Here is a 27,059-nt window from a genome sequence, read left to right as displayed (position 1 = left end):
AGGGAATGATCGATAATTTGGTTCCTTTTTAAAAATTATGCTTTATTGGTCTTATCTTCTATCATAAAGCAATACATATCCATTGCTAAAAGTCTGTGAATTACAGAAACATGTAAAGTGTAAAGAAGAAAATTCAAATCACCTTATTCAATGGTTACCCTTGGGAGAGAGATAAAAGTTTTTTATTGCTATATCCTTTGGTAGTATTTTGACTCAGTTTTTCTTTTACCATATACATTTGTTGTCTTACCACTAGTAATGAAGTTTATAAATATATGGAAACACTAAGCAGATTTACATAACCTTTTTTTTTTTTGCTGTACGCGGGCCTCTCACTATTGTGGCCTCTCCCGTAGCGGAGCACAGGCTCCAGATACGCAGGCTCAGCGGCCATGGCTCACGGGCCCAGCCTCTCCGTGGCATGTGGGATCTTCCCGGACCAGGGCACGAACCCGTGTCCCCTGCATCGGCAGGCGGACTCTCAACAACTGTGCCACCAGGGAAGCCCTACATAACCTTTTTTAATGCAAAGATTTGCCTCTAAAAAGTGGAATTGCATATTTGGAATGGTCAGATGACCAATGAGAGCTCCCCAATGCTGGAACAAATGAAGTTTAACCTACAAACTTATAGGGTATAACGTTTGCTTATCTTTATTATGTATCTGGCCCTATAATTTCAACCTATAGTTGTAACAGTTTTTCCTTTTAATTTTAATACAATGAAGTTATTTAATTTTTCAAAAAAATATTGCCACCATCACACTGTCCAAGGATAACCTTTGGGGACATCTGGACGTATCTTCTCTAGTTTAAAGGTTTGAACTCAGAAAAAGATGGGATAAAAGTGGGATTTTAGGTGGCTTAGTCTGACCAAAGCATATTAGAAAGATCTGAGGAAGGGGAATCATAGAACAAGAGAGACTGTATTGGGCTCTAGCAATAACTGAGGCATAAGTCAAAAAGAGCCAAGGTTGATACAGTGGCAATGGACACGGAAACAACTGCAAGAAATAGTACAGAGGAGGACTGAGAGAACTTGGTGATTCATGCGCTCTGGAGGGCGGAGGAGATGAGTAATTAAAGATGATGCTGGGCTTCCCTGGTGGCGCAGTGGTTGAGAGTGGGCCTGCCAGTGCAGGGGACACAGGTTCGTGCCCCGGTCTGGGAAGATCCCACATGCCGCAGAGCGACTGGGCCCGCGAACCATGGCCGCTGAGCCTGCGCGTCCAGAGCCTGTGCTCCGCAATGGGAGAGGCCACAACTGTGAGAGGTCTGCGTACCGCAAAAAAAAAAAAAAAAAAAAGATGATGCTAAGGTGTCACCTTCGGCAAATTACATAAGCTTCAATTTCCTCAGCTATAAAATAGGGTTAATAATCGTACCTTCCTCATAGGGTTGTTGGGAGGATTCAATGGATGACGTCTAAAACACTTAGCACAATAACTGGAATGTATTCCCAATAAGGGTTAGCTGTCACTGTTCTTCTAGCTGCTGAATCTAGATGGCAGGGTTAATGATGAAATTCTTAAAAGAAATAGCAAAGTCAGGGTGGAGGTCAGACTGAGGCGAGGGAGGTGGGGTTGAGCTATAATTTAGCCATGTGAAATTTACGTTTATGGTGGACAGGGAATTAAAAATGTTCAGCAAGTAGCCACCACTGGCCAGTGATGTTGTTGACAACAGGTACATTCTAGGAAGACTCCACATTCGTAAGGAGCAGACATATGGAGAGCGGACACCCACTGCAAAGTATTATCTGCATGTCTCCCCACAACCTCCATTTATTAGAGAAATTACCTTAACTAATGAGCAACCTCTGTAAGTATTGACTTCCTAGTTGAATGGCTCTCCGGGCAAGACCGATATCAAAGTAGTGATGCACCTGGAGTTTGGAACCACATCTGTGAATCTCAACTCTACTACTTACTATTATCTGATTTTAGAAAAACTAACTCTAGGGAATTCCTTGGTGGTCCAGGGGTTAGGACTCTGTGCTGTCACTGCTGAGGGCCCGGGTTTGATCCCTGGTCGGGGAACTAAGATCCCACAAGCCATGCATCGCAGCCAAGAAAACAAAGAAAGAAAGAAAGAAAGAAAAATTAACTCTCTAAGCTTCAGCTTCCTTGTTTACAAAATGGAATAATAAAAATTTCCACCTCATAGAACTGATGGGAGGATTAAGTGGAAATATTAAGTGAAACTCTTTATAAATTATGTGACATAAATAACAAATATGGCACTCAGTCTCCCCCTGTGTCTCAGTCCCTTTGGGAATTTTGTTGCCAATGACTGCATGAAATCCCAGAATGCCAGACAGCACCTTTGGGGCAAGACGGTCTGTTAACCTTTGTTTGGAGAGACTGTGTTAGTTTTCTATTGCTGCTGTAAACAAATTATCACAAACAGTATCTGAAAACAACACAAATTTATTCTCTTATAGTTCTAGAATTCTAAAATGGGGGTCATGGGGCTAGAGTCAAGGTGTCAGCCGGGCCGTGTTCTCCTCTGGAGGCTCTAGGGGAAAATGCATCTCCTCGTCCTCTCCAGCTTCTTGAGGTGCCTGCATTCCTTGACTCGTGGTCCCTTCTTCCATCTTCAAAACCAGCAACAGTGGGTTGAGTTCTTCTCACATCACCAACCCTGTCCCTGGTTCTTCTCTGCCCAGTCTTCCCCTATTAAGGATCTTTGTGATTGCACTGAGCCCACCTGGATAACACAGAATACTCCCCTTTTGTTAAATCTGCTAATTTGCAACTGTGATCCTCCTTTGCAGTGTAGCCCAACATTCACAGGTTCTGAGCATTTGGACAAGGACGTTGAAGGACCATTATTCTGCCCACCACACCTTCCACAAAGGAAACTTCAGGGAGGTTTGCCCCTGCTTCGTCCCTCTGCCTTGCAGGACCCAAATGATTCACCAAATAATGAGCTGCCAACCACAGTTGAAGACTGATAAATAGTCACAATTAGGAGGTATTTCATGCTAAGGTTTTTCTTCTGGACGAATCTTGGTTCTGCTCCATACTGAAATATATATTTGCAGCCAAACACAATGAATATTAGCTAACTACAAATTTTCAAAGAAATAATGATCACAGTGAATCTTCTCCAGCGTGGGAAAGAAAGGTTTATCATCAATCCTTAAATTTTACAAAAGATACAAATGTCCGTTTCATTTCTGAGACTAAGCCACCCCACAAGTCCCCCATGATCATTACCAATACACTTTTTAATTTTTTTAAAAGAACTTTAACAGCAGTGTTTTCATTTTAGCTCCAATTGAAGATGAATGGACAGCAGAGTATGTCTTGAGAAAGACAGGTGAAAAATATCAGGTTGCAAAGCAAAGCATGTACGTATATCAGAGACTGGAATTTTTTGTTTAAAGGTGTAAAAGGCCATCAGTACTATTTTAGGAGTACCAGGAGTTCAAACATTGTAGTTGGAAATGGCTAAAACCTCAACACCTTTGAATTTCACTCTGAAATTCAGTATTCCTGTCTTTTACGTTATCTCTGAGGCATATAAATCAGCTCAAAATAAATTGGTCCAAATCCCCAGTGAAAGTAATTTTTATTTAGTTATTTGTAAATATATTATTTTTTGCCTTAAACTGTCAATTTTAAAAAATTAATTAATTTATTTTTGGCTGCGTCAGGTCTTCGTTGCTGCGTGCAGGTTTTCTCTCATTGCAGTGACCGGGGGCAGCTCTTCATTGAGGTGCGCTGCCTTCTCATTGTGGTGGCTTCTCGTTGCGGAGCCCGGGCTCTAGGTGAGCGGGCTTCAGTAGTTACGATGCACTGGCTCAGTAGTTGTGGCTTGTGGGCTCTAGAGCGCAGGCTCAGTAGTTGTGGCGCACGGGCTTAATTGCTCCGCAGCATGTGGGATCTTCCCGGACCAGGGCTCGAACCCGTGTCCCCTGCATTGGCAGGTGGATTCTTAACCACTGCACCACTTGGGAAGTCCTCCCCAGTGAAAGTAATTTTTAAAAATTTTAATGGTTGATCTTAATTTTCTAGTAAGTGGCTAGCCTTAGTATGTAATTGAAAGAATATTTAGCTTGAATAACAGGAGAGGCCAGCACTAAATTGTTTGATGACTTTGGGCAGGACACTCTAGAGAAGCAAAGGAGAGAGAGCCCACAAGTACTGGGCATCTCTATTGCCAAGCACTATATTTACACACATTATTTCACTTAATTCTCACACCAACCCCCATAGGTAGGCACTATTATCCCCATTTTAAAGATGAGGAAACTGAGCCTCCAAGATGTGAAGAGACTCTCCCACAATCACACAGCAGAAGAGGGACAGAACTGGGATTCAAGTCCAGTTCCACCTGACTCCAAAGCTTATACATCCTCTCTCCACCACCCTCAACTGCTCGCCTCTGAGCCCCAAGTTTCCTCATCTACAAAATCAAGGAACTGAGTCAGCCAATGTCTGATGCCCCTCGTAGCTCTCACTGTATGGCCTTCATGGTTGGGAGGGGAAAGCGGAATCAGGAAGGGGTCTCGGGCACTGGGTAAAACATCTTTCTCTCCTAGGTGGGAAAGCACAGGAAACGTGTGTCCTGTCTGTACTGTTATGACTCCCTGACCTGAGAAAGGAGGCTGCTGGTACTGACAACGACACCGGAGACGATGGGGCGCCAACACCCACCACTTTAAGAAGAAACAGGCCTTCTAATTTTCCTCTGTGGAGCCACTTTCTATGCCTTTGAATTTCCAAAAACAAATTCATCAACATTTATTGTTGAGAATCTTATCGTGCCCAGCACTGAGTTAAATCGTATTGAGAGGCTCCACACGGGTCGACAAAGAAGTACAAGAGGACTTCCCTGCTGGCACAGTGGTTAAGAATCTGCCTGCCAATGCAGGCGACATGGGTTCGAGCCCTGGTCCGGGAAGATCCCACATGCCGTGGAGCAACTAAGCCCGTGCACCACAACTACTGAGCCTGCGCTCTAGAGCCCAGGAGCCATGACTACTGAAGCCCGCGCACCTAAATCCCGTGCTCCACAGTAAGAGAAGCCACCACAATGAGAAGCCTGCGCACCGCAATGAAGAGTGGCCCCTGCTCACTACAATTAGAGAAAGCTCGCGCACAGCAACGAAGACCCAATGCAGCCAAAAATAAATAAAATAAAATTAATTAATTAAAAAAAAAGTATAAGAGATAGTCTGTATTCTCAGGGAACTCGCAACTAACACAAAAAGCAGTTTCTAGAAGACAATATACAACCAGGACTGAACTGTGTAGTCTAGACGGTATGGACTACAGGATCCAGAGGCGGGGAGATCAATGCGGCTGCTGTACTCTGAGAAGGCTTCGTGAAAACCGATGTAAAGACAATGTTCTTAACCTTGCCTTCTAGACTTAGTCTTTCCTGGCCTTCTCTGTCATTGTGAAATCCTGGTAGGAACCTTTCACATAGTTCAAAGATTCTCAGTTTTGGAGGCCGCAGTGATGTCCTTCAGATCACGTCATCTGAATGCCACTTCACCCTTATTGGCACATAGGGGAGGAGTAAAACCCCAATGGTATGCAAACACCATCATGGATGTTTGCTTCAAGCCATGGGAGGTTTCATGCAAAACCGGTTTCTCAATAGGGCAAATGTTGTGCAAAGATGTAAGAGGCTTGAGAAACTGGGCAAAGGCAAAACCTGTCATAGCAAGAACCAGATTCGAACAGGGACACTTTGCTGTCTGTGTCAGCAGTGGTCTGCCTCACCTGGGCTTAAGCATTTCTCCAAACCTTTGGCCCAGAGGCCATAGGTCCTTGGCCCACCTACTAGGAGACCCTTGCCCCCCCCCATCTCCTCACCCTCATGTGCCACTCTGTTGATAAGAGACTCTAGGTCTGAAAAGCTGTTTCAGAATTCCAGACCCTTCCTCACCCTCAGACACCCTCTGTCCCTTTCTCCAAATTTCACCCCAATACAATCTGGAAATGCAAACTATCCCGAGAGATAGTCGGAATTGATAAGGTCGCCTAGTAGTTTAAATATTCACTATGTTTACTGTGTATTCTGAAACAAGGCTAGACTGAGGAATATTTTCCAAACTAGTTGAAGACATAAAACAAATACACAGGAGACAGCATCTAAGTGTACCAGATGCTAAATTGAAGGTAACTGGCTCAGAGAAGTGAGAAATCAATACGTCCCGAAGTGACGAGGGAAGGTTTCATGAAGGCAGGGTGTAGGACGGACCTTAGAGAGTGGGAAGACTTTAGGGCTTCCCTGGTGGCGCAGGTGTTAAGAATCCATCTGCCAATGCAGGGGACATGGGTTTGAGTCCTGGTCCGGGAAGATCCCACATGCCGCAGAGCAGCAAAGCCCGTGAACCACAGGTACTGAGCCTGTGTACTAGAGCCTGTGAGCCACAACTACTGAGCCCACGTGCCACAACGACTGAGCCCTCGAGCCACAACTACTGAGCTGGTGCACTGTAACTACTGAGCCTGTGCACCATAACTACTGAAGCTCGTGTGCCTAGAGCCCATGCTCCACAACAAGAGAAGCCACTGCAATGAGAAGCCCATGCACCACAACAAAGAGTAGCCCCCGCTCGCCACAACTAGAGAAAGCCCGCACACAGCAACAAAGACCCAACACAGCCAAAAATAAACAAATTAAAAAAAAAAAAAGGAGTGGGAAGACTTTGGGTAGGCAGGGAAAATAAATTATGACAATCTAGAAAAGAGACATGCCATAACCAAAGGCAAGAAAAGTGGGAAATGTATTCATGGAAAGCCAAGGTAGTCAGCCTGTCTGGAGGAAGAGTGGCACAAGAACGTGCATAGCAAGAAGTAGTGGGAAATGAGATCACATGGATAAAATGAATTCATCAACAAACCTAGCAAACCGTTATTAAGTGCTGGTCAGGTATCAAGCGCTGTGCTAGGTCTCTTGCACATAATAATAGCTTATGCCCAGTAGAGCTTACATTGTGCCAGGCTCTGTGTTAAGCACTTTACATGCATTACCTCACTGAATCGTCACTACAGACCTATGAGGTATGTACTGGTTGTATCTCCATTTTACAGATGCAGGAGATGAGGCCCAGGGAGGTGAAGGAACTTGCTCCAGGTCACACAGTTGCCAGGCGAGAAAGCCTGGATTTGAGCCAAGGCGGTCAGCTCAAATGTGGTTTCTGAGCACAAGGCTAACTTGCCTCCACACACCTCATTAAATCCTGGTGACATTCCCTATGACACTTTGCAAATGGGGATCCAAGGCTCCAAGAGTCAGTGAGTTCCTCCAGGTGGTTCTGCTGAGGCCAGAGCTGGGATTTGAAAGCAGGTCAACTGATCGCAAATCCATTAAACTTTCCATTACAATATAACTGCCTGGCAGAGGAATAGTCTAGACTGGGATCAAATTAGGGGAAATTTAACAGCCGGATAAGGGCAAGAAGCCTATAGATAGGGTTAGGGAAGAGCTTCAAGTTTCGAACAGGCATGACGTGATGAATGAAGAGAGGTCTGGCATCAGCCTGGCACGGGGAGTCGAATCAGATAAGAGTGGACGTGAGCGGTAGATGACATTAGAGGTGCTAATGACCTAGAAATGGGCACGGGCCGTGGGGGGCAGAGGAGGAAAGGAAGAATAGAAACGATCAGTATTTGGAAGAAAATCTGATTGTTCTTAGGGACTGAATGGCTGAGAGCAAAGAAAGCAGATTAGATCAGAGAGGACTTTGCTTCTTGTCTAAATGACTTAGGCTATTGACAAGGGCTGAGAGGTTACGGGAACAGCTGGTTTGTGGCCAAAAAAAAAAATGAAGGCTGTTTTTGGACCTGTCACAATCTGCTTGGAAGAACAGTGAGCGTCCCATTCCGGAGGAAATGATGAGTAGGCAGTCAGGGGCGTGGGACTGGAGCTCAGGTAGAGAGCAGAAGCTGAGCATCACATCTGACACAGAAGCAATGCAGGACCCCTGAAGGGACAGGCAAGTCAAATCCCAGGGAGAATAGGTTTTTCATGGCCAGAATAAGCCAGGAGTCTGCAGAGAACAAAAATGTAGCCTAACAAAAGGAAACAGGCCCAAAGGCAAGCCATGGGTCTGGACAAGTTCTTAGGGCCAAGACAGAGATAAAAATAAAAGGGACACAGTAGCAAATGAGATCTCACCCATATCAAGGAGAAATGACCACTGAATAATTTCCCGTCGTGTATGTGGTATTTTGGGGTGTTTCCTTATTGCAGGAGCCAGACCCACCTTAACCATTAGGACCCTGCAGTCTGACCCCACAGGCCAACCAAGAACTTTGCCAGCAGAGAGTACACAATCTACCTCAGCACAGGGAGAGGGCTGAAGTCATCAAAATGGGCCTCTCCGCTGAATTATACATTTAAAAGTGGTTACGATGGTTAATGTTAGGTTTTGTATATTGTACCAGAATAAAATAGGAAGGACTCTCCCCTGAAAATATAAATGCCTACAGATCCCACAAAAATCTCCAAAAGCCCATCTAATTTAGTATTTCCCAGACTTACCCTTTTTGTCCAAGGTTTTGATTTCCTTGCCCCAGTTAGTAGCTGTGTTGCCTAGGAGAGGAAAGTACCCAGGCAGCCAGGGATGCCCCTGGCTCCCAGGCTCCTTCCCATCTGGGAAGAGAATGGGGTAGTCAGCTGTGGTCCATTTGTGGGGTTACTCTTCTTCTGGCCTTTCTGCTACCTCTCTCTTTTTACAGAACATGGTCTGGTGGCCATAGCCCCCCTCTCTGTGGCCTCAACTGCCCGACAGAATGAAGAAAGTGAGACTTGGACAAACTCAACCACTACCTGGGAGGGACTTACCTGAGGCAGGAACCCGGCAGTCCTGGGATTTCAGTTCTTGCTTATTGCCCTTCAAACGCTTCTGTTCTAGGGTCCTTCTAATGGGCTACACGAAGTTCACCTGCAAGCCTATATGCAACTCCTTCCCTGCTCAGTATATGACCTGGTCCTCAGTCAGGGGGCCTCCGTGAACCAGGGCCGGCTACAAGGATTCCTCCACTCTTGAAAGTAGCCAGGTGGGCTTTCTCCTCATTTTACAAGTGAGGAAACAAGGGCTCAGGATTATTGAGTGGCTCGCCCGAAGGCATACACCTGGGTAACTGCAGCACGAGAAGGAGATGCAGGTCTTTTGATCCACTCTCTAAATCTTTTAGCTAGACAAAGAGATCCCAGCTGAAATATTTGGAATTCTATTTTTATTAAAGCTTGCCTTTCCCCATGATTGTTCCCTTTTGCTGTCCTTGTCTCAAAAGATGTTTAAAGTGCTGGAAAATGCCAGATGAGGGGGTCCAGATGAGAATGGCAGCCACAGTGATGGAGGGGGCAAGCTCCCTGGTTGCCCACAAAACCATCACGGGCTTCCCGTTACACTGGACTCCATGCCCTCCCTCAGCCCAAAGGCAGGAGAGCCTAGTAAGGGGCCTGCGTCCTAGGGCTCTCTAGTCCTTTCCGTCATGGTCCCCTGTTGACCTTGATCTCTGCATCCCAAATCCTTGACTACAAATGTCACTAGACAGCCAGTCAGCTTGGGAGGGGCCCTCCAAGGCTATGGCAAGATAGAAGAATGACAGTACAGCTCATCATAAACATACTTATCAGGCAAACTTCAGGAAAAACTGGTTGCTCAAGCTTGCCACCTCAAGAGAAGTAGTCTTGTGCAAAGCCTGACCTGGTGCGGAACAGACAGACACAATTTTGCTCCTGTGTCACGTGCGCTTCAGGAGGTCTCTGTGGGGCACATCGGCACACAAAAAGATTTTCCCGCACTGGAGAGAATTCAGGCTAGAGAGTTAAGCAGAGAAATGAATTATCTGCTTTCATCAAGCCTATATATCTCGTCCGTGGTCATTTCCTGAAAATGCAGGAGTCCAAGTTTAGAACTGTAAAGTCAGAGAGTCATAGACTCATAAAATCTCAGAGCTGTATGGGACTCGGAAATCATCTCGTCCAGGCCCTGAATGTGCAGATGAGGAAGCTGAGGTTTCCCACGACTCGGATATTGTGCTTCTACTGCGCAGCCTGAGATCACACCCGTTTCTCCACAAGCCAAGAATTGCGCTGTTGAGTCCAGGGAGCTGGCAGATCACCTAAAACCCACGGTATCTTTCATATAAAGCGCTTCAGCTGGACTTTCCTCATCCCAGGTTTACTGTACAAATTTCCTAAAATTTTGTTCAGGCACTTACATTTTCCCTTTCTATGCCATTTTGCTAGTTTTAAAGCTCCATGTTCCATTCTATGATTTGGATTTTGGTTCTGCCTTGAGCTCTGTAAGTGTGTTTGGGAAGGGGAAGATCACGCGTTAGGACACACTTTGCCGTGTGCTTGCTAGTGCATATTTAACAGCTAAACTGTTCTAAATAAAACTCTATAAAAAGCATTTAATTTGGAATACCTCCACCCAGTTTTTCAGATCCTCGGGGAAGGTAGATAGCTTTTCTCCCTCGTTACAAGAAGGCGCTCTAGCGTGGGCCTGTCCTCCACAGGGCTTGTCTCCCGCTGGAAGCTGGCGAGCCTGAAGTAATGGGGTGAAAGGCCACCCTCTAAACCACAGAGTCGGGGAGGCTTCTTTATGTCTACTTTGATGGATCATCTTATAGTTTATCCTCCATTAGCCATGAAAGCTAGAGGGGTCAAGAAATGGAGGAGAGGGGAGGAAAGAAAGGAAGGCTTTCCTAATCTCTTTTGTACTCAAAAGGCTATCTGCTGTACGCAGAAGGAGAATTAACTTGAGTGAGATACTTATGATTACTTTATATACTGTAACTAGAAACCTAAGAATCGCCCCTGATTTCTTTCTCTCTTTCATCTCCCATATCTAATAATAAGAATTGCTAACATTTATCAGGCACTTTTTATGTGCCACATACTGTGCTTAGTACTTTATAAGCCTGACTGATTTAATCCTCACAACAAGTATCATGATTTTACAGATGAGAGGACTGACACTTCCAAGAGATTAAATTACTTGCTTGAACTTACATATCTAGGAGTGGTGGGGCCAGATTTGCACAGAGGTTATTGTGAGTCCAGAGCCCCAAAGCTTACCCAGTCAAGGTTCTCTGCGAGAACCGTCGGACCATGCGGTGGCTCTGACCCTTAGGAATCATGGAAGGGAGGGAGGGAGGGAGGAAAGGAAGGGAGGAAGGAAGGAAGGAAGGGAGGGAGGGAGGAAAAGAAGGGAGGAAGGAAGGAAGAAAGGGAGGGAGGAAAGGAAGGAAGGAAGGGAGGGAGGAAAGGAAGGAAGGAAGGGAGGGAAGGGAGGGAAGGAAGGGAGGGGGGAGGAAGGGAGGGAGGGAGGGAGGATAAAAGGAAGGAAGGGAGGAAAGGAAGGAAGGAAGGGAAGAAAGGAAGGAAGGGAGGGAGGGAGGAAAAAAGGAAGGAAGGAAGGGAGGGAGGGAGGGAGGATAAAAAGAAAGAAGGAAGGAAGGGAGGGAGGGAGGAAAAAAGGAAGGAAGGAAGGAGGGAAGGAGGAAGGGAGAGAGGGAGGGAGGAAAGAAGGAAGGAAGGGAGGGAGGGAGGAAAGAAGGAAGGAAGGGAGGAAGGAAGGTAGGAAGGGAGGAAAGGAAGGAAGGAAGGAAGAGAGGAAGGGAGGGAGGGAGGGAGGAAGGGAGGAAGGAAGGGGAGAAGGTTGGTGGAGTGGAAGAATCTTAGACTGCAGTGCAATTCTAAGAAAGTCCAGCAAAGCTGATGGAATATCTTGGAGCTAAAGTTGTCCATCAGAGAAGTACCACATTTCCCAGGAATGGGCCTTTCTTAGCAACCAACACCCCCCACCAACCCTGCCACACACATTCAGTCATGAAGCAGCCTTTGGGAAACGTGACCTCAGTAAGAATCAGGGATGGATTTCAGAGCAGAGAAGCTGGGGTCATCAGTCAGTTGTGACCCATTCTGAGAGGTACCTTTTCATTGCTGCCACAATATATAACCAACTCTTTTAGCAAATCTGCTGATTTTGTCTTCAACAGCCTTCTCTACCTGCAGCCCTAGTTCAAGCCTCTGTCATCGTTCACCTAGACAATTCCAAAAGTACTTAAACTTATTTCTCTTCTTTCAGTCTCAATACCCTTAAAATGATTTCCTGCCACACTAGCAGGATGATCTTTCCAATATGTAAGTCCAACTATGTCATAATCCAGTTTAAGAAGCTAGATGGAGACGACCTTTGTCAAACTTAGAATAGAGGTATGATGATCCCATAGCATATACAGAGCAAGATTCTCACCAGCTTTCACCAATTAGGTTAAATTCAAATTGCCTTGTATTCTCTTTGGTAAGGTCATCACTATGATATTTATATATGGGGCTATCCCAGTTACCATATGTCATTCATCTACTTCAAAGCCCTGCAAACACTTATAAGACCCAAGCTTCTCATCATGGGACACCAGGACCCCCAGGACCTGGCTACTCCCTACTTCCCCAACATCACCCCTGCCACCTGTTACCTGGCATTGAATACTGTGAAAACACTGTACTAAATTATTTGTATCTATCTCCTGCTATGCTGTATCATCGCATCTCCATGCCTTTGTTTATACTCTTCCCTCTACCTGGAATGCTGCTTTCTCTTCTTCTCTCCCTTTTGTGTCTCTTTAATCTCATTTTAGATTTGGCTCAGCTGCCACCTCCTTGGGGAAACTTTCCATGACTCATACACAGCCCAACTCAAAGATCATTTAGTCCAATCTCTAGCCCAATGCAGGAAGTCTATCTAAGGCCTCCCAGTAGAAGGTCATCAAAGGAAGAGCCCATGTCTTCACAAGGTAACTGGCTCTGAACTTTTCTATGGTCACATAAACCAGTCAAAGCCCCTTATTATTCTGTTTCATGAGGGAGTCTGTCAGTTCCTGTTTCCCGGGTTTTCTGTGAATGGTGGTTAAAATAATACACCTGCAGCTTCAAGATGGAGAGTTAGAAGTTGGGAGCCTAACTGAGAAATTCTCTTGGCAGGTCCTGTAGAGGTGATGTCTAGCTTTGAACTTTCAGATCTTGTCAGGGAGAGGGGGTGGTAATGAAAATGATGATGGGGAAGGACAGAGCTTACCGACAAGCCAGTGGCCATTTCCTTCCTTATGGATTTAATTTCCAAACTTTCTGACTTTTCATTTTTAAACCCTCTACCTGTGACTCACAGAGGTTTCGAGAGACCTTCAGAATGCCTGTGGACTTCAAGGAGGACGAGGCACAGATAGAGGGAAGATGTACCCTCTGGGAAACCACATATGGGTTAGAAGTCAGCCACCGTGACGACAGTTACTAAGATTCCAAATGCATCCTTAACGCTTTGGGCAAATCTCCCTTTTTCCAAGACTGAAAAGTTACATCTCTAAATACATAGATGGGAGATACCTGGTATGGAGGAAAAGAGAGTAAAGGCTGATTCTGGGATCCTGCTCTTATTGGGATTGTGGGAGAAGAGGTAGGATGAGCATGAACTTTCTTTACCTACACTCTAGCACAGGCCTAGTGTTTTCGGCTTTCAATAAGCTTTCCCTGTTTCTGTGCATTTTAAAGGGTTCAGTATAGTGACTGAGTAAACACTGGGAGATTGTCAAATAGTCCTTAGTCAAAAGTTTATTTGGGGGAAGCACAAGAAGGAATTATAATACATATGAACAAATCAGTAAAATAGATATGAATCAATGTTGTTCATACTGCAATGCTGGAAATGCAAACAATAAAATTATAGTGGCTATTGAGCCATTAAATCATCTTACCAGCCATTGTCACTGTATGCAGACAGAGCATACAATTACATTTTTTATTGGTAGTTGAGTATAGATCATCTGGAAATATAAGAATGAGAATAGAGGCAAAACATTCTCTGACATAAATCGTACCAATGTTTTCTTAGGTCAGTCTCCCAAGGCAATAGAAATAAAAACAAAAATAAACAAATGGTACCTAATCAAACATACAAGCATTTTCACAGCAAAGGAAACCATAAACAAAACAAAAAGACAACCTACAGAATGGGAGAAAATATTTGCCAATGATGTGACTGATAAAGGCTTAATTTCCAAAATACACAAACAGCACATACAACTCAACAACAAAGAAACAAACAGCCCAATTGAAAAATGGGCAGAAAACCTAAATAGACATTTCTCCAAAGAAGACAGATGGCCAAAAAGCACATGAAAGGATGCTCGATGTTGCTAATTATTAGAGAAATGCAAATCTAAACTACAATGAGGTACCACCTTACACCAGTCAGAATGACCAGCATTAAGAAGTCTTCAAACAACAAATGCTGGAGAGGGTGTGGAGAATAAGAAACCCTCTTACACTGTCAGTGGAAATGTCAATGGGTGCAGCAGCTGTGGAAAACAGTATGGAGGTTCCTCAAAAAACTAAAAGTAGAGTTGCCGTATGATCTAGCAATCCCACTCCTGGGCATATCCCCAGACAAAACTATAATTCAAAAAGATACATGCACCTCTATGTTCATAGCAGCACTATTTACAATAGCCAAGACATGGAAACAACCTAAATGTCCATCAACAGATGAATGGATAAAGAAGATGTGGTACATATATACAATGGAATATTACTCAGCCATCAAAAATAATGAAATAATGCCATTTGCAGCAACATGGATGGACCTAGAGATTATCATACTAAGCAAAGTAAGTCAGAAAGAGAAAGACAAATACAATATGATATCACTTATATGTGGAATCTAAAATACTATACAGGGGCTTCTCTGGCAGTGCAGTGGTTGGGACTTTGCCTTCCAATGCAGGGGGTACAGGTTCAATCCCTGGTTGGGGAGATGGGATCCCACATGCCTCGTGGCCAAGGAACCAAAAAACATAGAACAGAAGCAATGTTATAACAAGTTCAGTAAAGACTTTAAAATGGTCCATATCAAAAAAAAAATCTTTAAAAATAAATAAATATGATACAAATCAACATATCTACAAAACAAAAACAGACTCACAGATAATAGAGGACAGCCGTGTTTGCCAAGGGGGAGGTGGGGAGGGGAGGTAAGAATTGGGAGTTTGGGATTAGCAGAGGCAAACTATTATATATAGGATGGATAAACAACAAGGTCCTACTGTACAGAGAACTATATTCAATGTCCTGTGACAAGCCGTAATGGAAAAGAATTTGAAAAAGATTGTATATATATGTATGTGTATAACTGAGTCCCTCTGTTATACAGAAGAAATTAACACAACATTGTAAATCAACTATACTTCAATAAAGTTGTTTAAAAAAGAATGAGAGTAGAGTGATGAAGGGAAATTAGTGCTATTAGTTTTAAAATTCTTTTATTCTATTTTTAAAAAGATTTTGTTATTCTAGAGCAGCTTTAGGTTTATAACTTGAAAGGGAGGTACAGAGATTTCCTATATATCCCTGCGTCCACCCATGCATAGCCTCCACCATTATCAACATTGCTCATTGGAACGGTTCTTTTTTTAACCAGGGGTGAACCTACATTGACACATCATAATCACTCAACATCCACACTTTTACCATGGGGTTCACCTTTACATAAGTTTGGAAAATGTATAATGACATATATCCATCATTATAATATCACGTAGAGTATTTCCACTGCCTTAGAGCCAATAGATTAAATTTTTTTTTAATTTATTTTTTATATATTTATTTTTGGCTGTGTTGGGTCTTTGTTGCTGCGCGTGGGCTTTCTCTAGTTGCGGCGAGCGGGGGCTACTCTTCGTTGCCGTGCACAGGCTTCCCATTACGGTGGTTTCTCTTGTTGCAGAGCACGGCCTCTAGGTGCACGGGCTTCAGTAGTTGTGGCTCACGGACTTAGTTGCTCCACAGCATGTGGGATCTTCCCAGACCAGGGCTCGAACCCAAGTCCCCTACATTGGCAGGCAGATTCTTAACCACTGCACCACCAGGGAAGCCCAAAGCCAAATAGATTTTTAAAAATACATTCTGAAGGCACACTAATTAATAGTATAGTGCTGAAATAGGCAGATCAGTGGGGAAAGGTAGGCAGTCCAGATATGGACCCAAGTGCAAACAAAGTAAGTTTATGATAAAAAGGAGCATTCCAAATCAGTAGGAAAAATATTCAGTAAACAGTGTTGGGATAAATGTTTAGTCTTTTAGAAAAAAAAAATAAAAGCAGAGCTCTATTTTTCTCTGCACATCAAAAATAAATCCAAGGTGGACAAAAGACTTAAATACAAAAATGAAATTATAAAAGTACTGGGATAAAACAATGAATCTTTGTATAATCTAGTCATGGAGAAAGCTTTTCCTAAGTATGACATAGAATCCAGAAGTCATAAAGAAAAGATGAATACATATGACTACTGAAAAATGGAATTTTCTGAATAAAAAATACAATCAACAAAGTCACAGACAACAATCTGGGCAAAAAATGTTAACATATATGATAAGAGCACTAATTCCTTTAATATATATGGAGCTTTCAGAAATCTATAAGAAAAAAAACCAACCACCTATAAAAGAATGAGCAAAGAATATGAACTGGTAGTTCAGAAAACAAAAAAAGGAAATCCCCACCACATATGCAAAGAATACCCCATCCCACTGCTAATTCAAAAAGTGCAAATAAATATCAACCAGATACAATTTTTAACATACCAAGCTTTAAAAGCTTGGTAACAAACCATGCTGTCTGGCAACTAGGGAAACATACACTACTGGTGGAAGTACATATTTTGTAACTCTTTTGGAGGAAAGCTTGGCAGCATCTGCCAAAATTCAAGGGTGTATGTACTTCATCCAGAGGTTCTCCTTCTAGGAATCTGTCCTATAGATAAAGTTACACAAGAACCGCAAGATGTATAACCAAAGTTGTGTGAATATTTCTGCATTGTTTAGCTAGTCAAAATAAAAAGTAAAGCAAATAGTAGATTCTGAAAGAAAGGAAAGAAAAACAACAGTGAAGGAGAGTGTTACATATACAATGATATGGAATAATATCCAGTACATATTTTTAATTGAAAAAAATGTACAACAGTGTGTGTAATTTATTTTTTATTGTTTTTTTAATAATTAAAAAAATTATTTTATTTATTTATTTTTGGCTGTGTTGGGTCTTCGTTGCTGCACGCGGGCTTTCTCTAGTTGCAGCGAGCGGGGCCTACTCTTTGCTGCGGTGCGCGGGCATCTCATTGCGGTGGCTTCTCGTTGCGGAGCACAGGCTCTAGGCCTGCGGGCTTCAGTAGTTGTGGCTTGCAGGCTTCAGTAGTTGTGGCTCGCAGGCTCTAGAGCGCAGGCTCAGTATTTGTGGCGCATGGGCTCTAGAGCGCAGGCTCAGTAGTTGCGTCGCTGGGGCTTAGTTGCTCCTCCACAGCATGCGGGATCTTCCTGGACCAGGGCTCGAACCCGTGTCCCCTGCATTGGCAGGCGGATTCTTAACCACTGCACTACCAGGGAAGCCCCAGTGTGTGTAATTTAATACCATCTGTGTAAAAATGAGAGGGCGATACCCACACTCCTTGTGGTGTGTCCAACATTTCTGGAAGGTTATACAGTGGTTAACTCTGGAGAGTGAGTCCAGAGGTTTTACTTTGTACCTTATGAGCCTCTTTGCTGTTGGAATGTTTTACCATGGGCACATATTACTTCTGAAATAAAATGTACTGTTTTTTTTGTTGTTGTTACTTTTACAAATCAAAAAGAGAAATTCTATCTGTTTAAGGAAAGTTTCTGTAGACAACATTGAGGGTTTTTCCCCACCTCTCTTAAATAACATATTTATTCAATTTTATTGAATAAATGGATGATTCTAAATTCAGTCTCTTTGTCTAACATTCACTCCACCTGCCCATCCATCTCTCCTTGGTGATATTTGTTACAGGCATGGCGTGGGGAAAGTGAAGGGCACTGAGAAATTGTAGTCTGTCACCTTGCAAAAGGGACATAGTTCAAGAAAGTTGAAAGTAAAAGCTCACTCCAGAGTTCCACGTCTCACTAACATTTTGAAAATGTTCTTTCCCAGAGATGTCACAATTGGTTGAATGAAAATTCTGGGTGATGGAGGGATTAAGATAATTTCTGGAATATGTATTGGGCACTGTCATGCAGCAGCAATGCACCCCCATGGAGACATCCCAACCATTCTTCTGTCACTTGTTGCTTGTGGGTGATAGAAAGAGCCTGGAGGGAAAGGGAGCCCAGAGGTGTGGCCGGTACCACCTGCCGGTACCACCGACATCTAAGCAAGGGTCAGAGACTGTGTCAGAAACTATATCAGTCATCAGGTATTAGTAAGAGCATACTAGACGCCAGGCCCTTAGACTACAATGGTAAATCCCACATACCATACCACTGTATAGCATACGTATATTACACGCATGACATAATATAATAAAACATTACAAGATAAAGGAAAAGGTATTGAGGAGCTGCCAACTGCATGTGAAAGAGCCAAGTTCCCCCAGATTTAATTGTTACTCTCCTGCTTAAACTCTCAGTGGCTCCCAAGTAGCTTCAAATTAAGTCCCCGTTTGAATTCAGTGCACTTCATCGTCTAGCTCCTGTGTATGTCTTTGGCCTTAGCTCTTGACGCTGCTCCTCCCATCTCCTGAGATGCCTGTGTTACACCCAAACCAAATTATTTGTGGTTTCCCATTGTAATTTCACACCAGGCTGCCTTTGAAAACATTTCTTTTCTTGCCTGCTTGAAAAACTTGTGCTCATCCCTTGAGACCTGGTGCAGAAATAAGCCCCTCAGGAAAGATTTCCCCTAGATCCCCTCTGTATTTTATGTGTAGCTTTACCATCACACTTTACACACTATCCTGCGCATACTTAGAGAGGTACGCCCGAGAATCCCCCATCAGTGTGTAAGCTCCCTGAGAGCAGAGACCCTGCCTCGTGAATCTTGGTGTGTCTAGCATACAGCCCAATGCCTGGGGAGAAGGAGCTGCTCAAGGTGTTTTATGAATGAATGGATGGATCAAAAAGTGAATCAGTCATCCTCCAGCCGAAGGATTTCTTTGTAGTACAACATTTCTTAATATTGAGACGAATCTGGTAAAACTTGCATCTCTCTTGGGTTCTATCTCCTCGCTACTTCAGTCCCAGGGCAACAGGCTCTCCCCAAGGCACTCTAGTGAGGTTCCTGTAGCAATTACGAGAGAATCAACTGTACTGCCAGTGCAGTTTTGCGTAGGGAAAGATTCACTTCACGGCGCACCAAGTCACCGATTAGGTATCATTTAAATCTTGACCGCGTACTTGTAAGCCTGATGCCTGAGTTCTTCTTCCTTCCCATAGCTAGCCTCTCTCCGAACAAGCTGAGAACAACCTGCTTTCTTTGGCAAATCGATTAATGCGGACATTACTCAATAGGCCCGGTTGTATGACATGTCCAATAACATTGCCATTTTGTTTATGGGGTGTTGGGTAAAAATACCCAGGAATTTACTACCAGTAGAGTGACCACCTGTTTGCTGGAGACATTAAAGAGGGAAATCTGGGGAGGCAGCCCCCCCCCCGAGGGATTCCATCACCAGCCTCCACCCCCACAAGAAACTGCCTCTTCTGAGCTTGGCAATAACACCTATGGAAACAAGAGAACAGCAGTGCGGGTACCTTAGCACTTCGCTTAGCTGGAAGGAGGGCAGAGCTGGAGAGAGTGTCAAGCAGTGCTTCAGAGGCGACGAGAGAAGTGCATCTTGATTTAGGAGTAGAGACAAGGGAGAAAAGGAGCACGCATGAGAGAAGGCATGGGAAGTGAGGAGGAAACACAACTGTAGGGCAGGAAACCGGGCAAGTGCAGCCAGGACCACTCCCCCCTCACCTCTGGGACCCTGCGGGGGACATGGGAGGCTAGGGGAAGGGGAGGTGTGATCCTGTCTGGAAGCTGTGATGAGAAGGAAGGGAGCTGGCCTCTACTTCAGCCTCACCTGCAGCAGCCAGAACAGAGCTGATCAAGACACACTCCGTGCTGAGTGGCAAAGGAGGCTATCAAAGCGAAACACGGCAGAAGGCCTGAAGTTCTCTAAGACCAAACAAACTGGAGAAAATCCTCCAGGTTTAGGGAAAGGATAACCGCCTCCCAGGACTTGCTGTCTGAAAACACAAAACATCAAGAAGAACAGAGCACAAGGCAAGAACCGTGTGAAAAAAAGGGAAAGGGTGAGGCACAGAGGAGAGGGTCAGAGAGTCCACGGTGATGTCAGAGGTGCCAGACACTGAGGCAAAAGTGACATTTCTTGCACAACCTCTAATGACGTGCGCATCAGCCAGTGCAAGGCCATCCTGAACTGGCCATGGTACCATGCGAGATGCTTGTCTGAGGCAGGCAGCATCACTTAAGACAAAATGACTTTCTTTTCTGATTTAGAAAAACATCTAGAGACTAGAGCTGAAATGTAAAGTGAATCTGTAAAATTCGAAATGACATGTATGTACTCCTGGTAGAAAGCGGAAGGAGAGGATTGCTACTAGTGTTTTGAATCTCATAATCGTGAGAGCAGCAGGTGTGTCGGGAGAGGTGCAGCAACAAACTAGACTCTTACATGCCTACACTGAACTCTAAAATGAGCCCTGTAACAAAATTAGCTAGTCGTATAAACTCTCAGTTCTGATAATACGGTTTATCTTGTTAGGGAGACAAAGTGGCTGTTTAAAGATCTGACTTAAAGGGAAAAAATGAAAGGCACAAAGAGCTTAGTAATTGCATGGAAAATATGTATATGCTTATACAAAGTTCCTACAGGTCGCTGTGGTTAATCCATCCCCTGAAGTTTCTAGTAGAAGGCCCCAGAAAATGCTGGGCAGCAAAAAGTCTGGAACAGAAATGAAAAGAGAATAATTCTTTTAGTCAGATTAAAACACAGACAAGCAGAACCGTGGTTGCTCCACACACATCCACACCCAGGGGAGATGGTACTGAGGCATTTCTGTGACTGTCCCTGGGAAGAGAGGTGATGGTGTCAGAAACCACTCAGAAAAGTCCACTGCAAAACTTGACAGGGCTCAGGCGTGGGGAAAGACCTTTTTAAAACAGTACTTTTCATCTGGATATGTGACAGCTGACAAATAGCACGGTGTGACTCTCTGAAGACCAGAAACCGTGAGGGCACAATCACCATGGCTTGTTTACAAGGATCAAAGGATGTCCTGTGAAACTTGTTTGAGATACATTTATAATACATATTTTTAAAGAACTATTTCATATAGCAAGCAGAAAAAAAATCTTTAATGACTTGGACACATTTATGAATGACAGAGACAGAAATGGCTGTTCAGCAGAACGATGCTATCTAACTTTTAAGGACAATCATGCCGTCTGTCAAAGGACTACTGTTGGTGACAAAAATACCCTTAGCACAATCGGTCAAATTCCATGTGGCAATCCTTTAATTCCTACGTGATAAATTTCATGCAAACATTTTTGGAAACTGAGTGGTATTACTACTACTAATATTATATTTTATCTCACAAAATATGAGGTGCTATACCATTCAAGTACCATTGTATTGACCAAAGAAGACTGACATTAACCATATTCAGGCTTAAATGTTTTTGGAAACAATTCTAATGTATAAGTAAAATGGTTTAAAGATGTATCTGGAATGGAAGGCTTCTTATGCAGATGAGGAAGCCTTTAAGGGAATTGAAAATATGCTGTAAAAGTTCTTGAATATGTAAACGAGTCAAAAAATAAATCAAGATATGTGATACCAAATAGAAATATCAGAATACCCATAATATTAAAAGTAATGCCAGAAAGAGTCAAAGGTGTTTACATCTAGCAGTAGATAACACCTAGAGACAGGAAATATTAACACTTAAATTCTCATAAATATTCTTTGGAGCTTTTTGAAAACATCTTGACGGTCGTAAGTAAGTCTGATAGAGTCCCAATAGTAAATTTTAGGTTGCATTTTTTTTCTTAGAAATGGAGAATATTGAAGCAAAATTTGGAGGACTTAAGGCTATTCATAAAATAAGAAATAGGTCCCCTGCTGCTCTCCTGAAGTCACAGGTACCAAAACCATGCTTTCTCCTGCATAACCCAGGATTCCAGTCTTCTGTTCCTTAACAATGTAGGATCTGGAAGATGAGCCCTGTCAGATTTCTATTCAGCAAACAACTCTGAGTTTACCAAAACTTAACTGGAAAACACCTCAAAAGTGAACTTTGATGAAAGGAAGCTTGTTTTTGAAAAAAAAAATGTTCCTAAGCAAACATGCAGGCTGAGTTTTTTTTTACTTCCTCCATCACAAGTGCCATGGTAAGTTTAAGCTTCTTCGGGTCTGAGTCAGCAGAATAAATGTGCCTGTCTTACGTGTGTCTGCTGGGTAAACCCTCAGGAGAATCGTGAAAGACGGTACCTGGTCACTTGCTGGTTCTTCATCTGTCTCCTATCTCCCCTGCCCTAACCTTCATGGGCATCCACTGTTTACTGGGCTGCTCTTTAAATGCTCAAAGCTCCAGCACAGCAATTAGATCTACACAGATCTCTCCCCTTCTTAGAACACCTGTCCTTCAAACCCATATGTGTATTCCTCTTTTCTCCCAAACCTAAACCTAATCGTCAGGTAGCAAATACCAGGAGAAAAAAAAAAAAAAGAAGCACATTCATACTAAAGTGTAAATGACTAATAGTGATGCTTAGCAAGCCATCTCTTATAAAGGGTGGTTTAGTTTTAAACAGTTGCTTATTGGCCAAATAATTTCCCATTTTTTTACTTAAGCAAGGGCACACTTCATTCTTTCCTACAGTGTGAGGTACATAAGGCTTAGTATTTTCAGTAGAAATGGTAGTTGGGAGGATACTGAGAAAAGCTGTTGCTGAGTTGGAGGTGACACTTTCAGTACATTGGTGAAGGGGAAGAGGTAAGGGAAAGTTTGAACGTGGAAGGTTTTGGTTCCTTGAGCTTCATTTTCTCTTCCTTATTTTTATGCTGATCAGATCTTTTTTCATTCCTCGGCAACAGACTGTTTCAGTCCTTTGTGGCATCATTTATTTCTTTTGCTCCTGCTGACAAGCTGGAGGCTGAATTATGTGCTCATTCTGAAAATGTTCCTTTAGGCTCTTGCTTCTGAACTTTCTAGCCAATGCAGAGTAAATAGGTACTGTGCTGTATGCAAATGTAGGCATATTTGTCCGTGTAGGCAAAGGAGGGGGGAGCATTTTGCAAAATGCCTTTAGAACAGAACCAAACTTTTGAAATGGAATATTTTATAGCCTCATGACAATAAGCTAAACTTTTCGGAAACAAAAAGGACAGAGAAATACTTATCTATAAAGTACGTTGGAAAAAACACACACAAAAAACAAAACAGGACTAAAACTTCAACAGTGAGTTCACCTCAAGCATTTCATGAATTTCACATGACCCACCCACTTTTTCTCTGTACCTCTGAAGATTACCATATCAGCGGCAATAATACTCTGTTGTTCTAGTGCCAGATTTACATATCAATGTAGCCATGGCATTCCTGAATGTAGAATATTGTACTGTTCCCCTTGTTTGTGGTTTCTAAATAAGGTTAATTTTTGTTCCCTTACCCTCCTCTCTTAATCTTATGCCACCCCCTACCTCTCTTCAATCAGTGGTTTGTTTTTTTTCTTTGAATAGTTTTCCTCCTTCTCTTTCCCCGTCTCTGTGTCATAATCGGGACCATCCACAGATTCACTGTACAACCATGCTGCGTTTTAAAAATCTTTATCACTCAGCCACAGATGATCAACTCTTTGAGAAGACAGGCCAGGGACAGAGAAGTAACGACGGGTCACTTCTGGGGTGACTCTGGGATACCTTCTTCCCCAAATGTATGGTGTGTGTTAAGGTGGGTCAGAAGTTACCGTGGTCAATTTCACGGCCACCTTTGTTTCTTTCTTGGAAGGTTTTGTTGTTCATTATTGCTATTTCTAGATTGGAGATGAGTCTAGCACAAATCTGCACGGCAGAATTGAATCAACCAATTTTCATTTCCATTGAACGTTTGGGAAGGGCTGGATAATTTTTAAATTCTTAGACTCTTATGTGTCAAACTTAATGGAAAGCCAGCTGGAGCCTAACAAGCTATTTTAATGAGCTTCCTTTCTCTCTGATGTTCCCCAGGGGCTAGTGCCAAGCAGACCCATGTGGCCCAGGGAGTAACATGATCATCTTGGCTCTGTTTAGACACCTGTGCTCTTTTAGCCAAGCAGTAAGGGGAGCAGGAGAAAGAGAGAGATGAGGGCATGGAAGGCATGCAGATCAAGAAGGAGTGGGTGTGTGCCATGCTGTTTAGGAATTCACTACAAGAAACTCCACAGCAACAGCAGAGACCTGACGCATCACAGGCCAACAGTGCCTCTATGTGGGGTGTCTGAGAGCACATGAAATGTGTTTGTGTGTGCTGGGGAGGAAAGGTGGGGAGGGGAGGGAGGAGAAAATTATATGCATTTTTCAAAGGAACTGAATGATTCGGAGGTTCCTTTCGAGAAGGCAATATAGGAAGAAAAGATTGAAAACCACGTATACAAAATATGTCCAGGACCCTGAGATTATATTCTTCATCTAAGCTTCCTCCCACTCCTTAAAAAAAAAAAATTGCTGTGTTCACTTTTCCTTTGCCATGAATCAGCCTGATGCTTGGCTCTCCCTACCCACTCTGAACAACTTAGCACATAGATATTAAACTTGGTCTGTATCGTTTAGTGATTGTTCTTAGTCTCCTGTATGTGTGAATTTCTCCTTCCTGGATTATAGGCTCCTTGAGGATTTAAATTTACAGAAGCAAATACTTTTCTTCTGTTCTTCCTCACCCCTTTGTTACCAATCCTGGGTACTTCTCAGCAAATATTTAACATATGACTATATAATACTTCTTCATAAGATTTTCTTCCCTTTACCAAGTCTTATTTTATGATGTGATTGTTTTTTTTTTTGTTTGTTTTTTGTGTTTTTTTTGTGGTACGTGGGCCTCTCACTGTTGTGGTCTCTCCCATTGCGGAGCACAGGGTCCGGACGCACAGGCTCAGCGGCCATGGCTCACGGGCCCAGCCGCTACGCGGCATGTGGGATCTTCCCAGACCGGTGCACGAACCCGTGTCCCCTGCATCAGCAGGTGGACTCTCAACCACTGCGCCACCAGGGAAGCCCGATTGTTTGTTTTTATAAATTAAATTTTTAGTAAATAATTTAAAGTATTTCCACACTTTCTAAAGTGAGGATGTTTATAGTTTCTCAATGTACAGAAATACGAAGAAAACAATACACCGTACTCTCCACCACAATATTTCACATATTTGCTTCATCTCTTTAAAAGTTAAATCTAGGACTTCCCTGGTGGCGCAGTGGTTGAGAGTCTGCCTGCCAATGCAGGGGACACAGGTTCGAGCCCTGGTCTGGGAGGATCCCACATGCCGCAGAGCAACTAAGCCCGTGTGCCACAACTACTGAGCCTGCGCGTCTGCAGCCTGTGCTCCGCAACAAGAGGCCGCGATAGTGAGAGGCCTGCGCACCGCGATGAAGAGTGGCCCCCGCTCGCCGCAACTAGAGAAAGCCCACGCACAGAAACGAAGACCCAGCACAGCCAAAAATAAATATAAAAATAAATAAATAAATAAAAATGTTACCATTCTTTAAAAAAAAAGTTAAATCTACAGCTAACCACCGCAAGACCCTCTCCATCCCATTTCTCTCTCTCCCTCCCTAGAGAAAACCACTCTCCTGAAGTTGGTGTACATATGACTTCCCTAGCACGTGTTTAAATTTCCATCACCTGGTTCAAAACGTCTTAGTCCTCCTTCCTGAGGGCCCGGCGCACTTTTGTCAGCAGGGATGCAGACAGAGTGACAGAGGACTAACCCCGGGGGAAAGGCAGTTCCACGCCGAAAAAGAGGGCTTAGCAGTGGCAAGGGCATAGCTGGGGAGGAGGACTGAGGCCTTACTGGGCACGGAAAAGGGGTATTAGGTGAGGAAAGAGGAGAAGAACCTGCAAGGAGCACAGGCTTTGCTCCCCTGAGCATCAGAGAGGATGCGGCTAGACGTCTTTGAGACTGCGTGGAATGCGGTTTGGAGGTTACAGATGCCCCCCCACCCTGGCTGGGCCGAAAGTTGCAACCCCACATGATGACCTGGTTAGGCGGCATTTACTTCTGAGGGACTGACCTGCTTTAGTTCCTCTGAAGCGTTGTACATATCGGACAGAGACAATTCTGCTTTTCTATTATTACTCTTCCTCAATTTGGAGTTGTCAGATAAAATAGAAGACGCATAGTTAAATCTGACTTTCAGATAAGCAATGAATGCTTTTTTTAGTAAAAGTGTGTCTCAAGTATTGTATGGGACATACTTATACTAAAAAGGTACTTGTTTATCTGAAATTCAAATGTGAGTGTCCTGTATATTTATTTATTTATTTGCTGTACGCGGGCCTCTCACTGTTGTGGTCTCTCCCGTTGCGGAGCACAGGCTCCGGACACGGCTCATGGGCCCAGCCGCTTCGCAGCATGTGGGATCTTCCCAGACCGGGGCACGAACCCGTGTCCCCTGCATCGGCAGGCAGACTCTCAACCACTGCGCCACCAGGGAAGCCCCTGTATATTTATTGCTAAATCTGGGAACTCTACCTCATTTGAACTTTGGAAGGGTTTAGCAAAGCACTGTAGGAGTCTGAAAAGGAGTGAGTCAAAGGGGCTCTCCAGAATAACATTAATAAAGACAATCTTTGTCAAATTCTCAATGGCCTAACACAGGCCAAAACAACAAGCTCACTGACTTTACTAATCAGGAGGATGCCAAGACATTCTTTGTTACTTACTATTGAGATGTAATTCTCATACCATAATATTCACTCATTTAAAGTATACAATTCAGTGGGTTTTAGTATATTCAGAGTTGTGCAGCCATCCCTAAATCAATTTTAAAACAGCTTCATCACCTCAAAAGAAACCCAGTACCTATTAAAAACCACTCCCCATTCCTGGCCCCCCTCCCTCCCTGCTGTTCCCCAACCCTAGCCCCCTACATCCACTCACCAGCTTTTTGTTTCTTTAAATGTACCTATTCCGGACATTTCATTATAAGTGGAATCCGCGATATGTGGCCTTCTGGGTCTGGCTTCTTTCAC

The sequence above is a fragment of the Stenella coeruleoalba genome (genome assembly GCF_951394435.1).
Source record: "Stenella coeruleoalba genome assembly, chromosome: 11".
In the NCBI taxonomy this organism is placed as follows: Eukaryota; Metazoa; Chordata; class Mammalia; order Artiodactyla; family Delphinidae; genus Stenella; species Stenella coeruleoalba.
Note: the sequence above shows the minus strand (reverse complement) of the source record.